Source organism: Penaeus monodon, chromosome 29 (genome assembly GCF_015228065.2).
Source record: "Penaeus monodon isolate SGIC_2016 chromosome 29, NSTDA_Pmon_1, whole genome shotgun sequence".
In the NCBI taxonomy this organism is placed as follows: domain Eukaryota; kingdom Metazoa; phylum Arthropoda; class Malacostraca; order Decapoda; family Penaeidae; genus Penaeus; species Penaeus monodon.
The window spans coordinates 24,965,958-24,967,924 of NC_051414.1; positions in this window are offsets into that span (position 1 = coordinate 24,965,958).

Consider the following 1,967-nt stretch of genomic DNA (forward strand, 5'->3'; position numbering starts at 1 on the left):
CCTCTTTCTCCACCCCTTCTTCCCTCCTTCCACTTCCACCTTCCTCTTCCTCACCCAAACTTTTACTTTCCTCTCTCTTTCACCTTTTACCCCCACCCTCTTTATCCTCGTATCCTTCTCCGTTGCGTTCGCCTCCCTGAGTAACTGAGCAGAGGGGCCGCGGACAAGCTTGTGGGCGCTAACAGTCTGTCCGGTTGTTTCTCTGGCCCATGGGGCGTTAGGAGCATGTAAACGGGCGAACTAATGGGCGGGTGGATTTGTGGGTGGTTGGAATTGCGGGTGGCTGGATTTGTGTGTGGCTGGATTTGTGGATTTGTCGGTGGAATTGTGATTGGGTGAGTAGCTGAATGGGTAGCTGTGTGGATGGATAGCTCTGTGAGTGGACTGGGGATATCTGGATAGGCGTGTACCTTGGAGGATGGACAGTTGTGTTGGCGGATTGTGGAAGTCTGGATGAGTAAGAAGGTGGATGGGTAAAGGTGGGTAAGTAGATGGATAGCTGGGTGGGTTAAAACAAAAGGTAGGGTCGGAAACGGCAGGGTGAGTAAATGAGGAATCCATATACATGTAGATGAGAGAAATATGGTTAAGATGTGGCCTGTATAATTAACATCAAACGGACAGGTAAAACACTTGAGAAGTGACAGTCCCGGTTAAGTGGAAAGCTAAATGGAAAAAAGAAAGAAAGAAACGGGTAAATAGCCGGTAAATTATCACCAACCAAAAATAAACAACACAATCAACACACATCAAACCCATGTGTCTTGTCTCCAACCCAGACCCCCCCCCCTCATAACACACATCTCCTCCCTTTCCACCCCCACATTTCACCGCACGAAGCAGACCACGCGGCACCAAGGCCCTGTGATTGCGCCAGGCACTGTGACTCACTCTCAGCCCAGACGCCACACCAGCGGAGTGAGGAAATCCCTGCCAAGCCAGACTGCTCCGGGAGAGTGAGGTCCTGTCTGATCCTGCTGATTCCTACCTGTGTTTAGGGTGTCCTATTTCTGTTACATTCTGTTCGTTTTACTTGTGCTCCTGGTATCCTATTTTCGTTAGTTCCCTTGTTCCGGTGCCCCATTTCTACTAGATCCTGCTAAATTCTGCCTGTCTTCGGAGTGTCACATTTACGTTACATTCCGTTAATTTTGTTTAATTCCAAGTGTCCTATTTCTGTTAGATTCCACGTCCCAGTGAAAGGTCCCTATTAGATCCTCTTAAGTCTGCATGCGGTCTGGGTGTCCTTATTCTACTATGGATGTCCTACTCCTGTTATATTCTACTTTGTCATTTCTGTTAGACCCTGCAAGCTAAAAGTACCCAATTCCTACTATATCTCGCAAACTCTTTCAGCACCTTATCAGCTCCGTCCATAGTAGATCCCGACAAGCTACCTGCGTTCTAGGTATGCTGTTCCTTTCAGATCTCCCTTAATCTGCCTGTGTTCTAAATGCAGTATCCTCGTTGAATGTACTGCTAATATTACTATTTTGTTTATCCAATCCCTGTTGTATCCTGCTTAAACGACCAAACGATCTATCTCTCCTTTTTTCCAACGTTTTCTTTACAAATTCTTCTCGGTACTCTTTCTCTTTCGACCTAGCTAGCTACCCAACTATTTACACTGCGAACTATTTATCCGTCCCCGTCTATGCGTCCACTTGCCCATCCAGATACCCTCCCTTTTCACTCGCCAATTTGCCCACCCGATATGTCTAGTCTGTCAGCCACGCCTAGCATCGACCTGCCAGTGAAAGACATCACAGACAAAGCCAGTCCCGAGGCCAGCGTAGCCGCCACAGCCAGATTTATCCATCAACGAAGCCGGTGTCCCTGTCTGTGAGGTTTAATATGCCGGCGCTACCGATGTGCTTCACATTACGCTGCCGCCCGAGGACTGAGATGTGCTGGCGGGTTAAAATCTTAAAAGCATTGAACATATTTTTGTCTTTTCAAAATGGCGT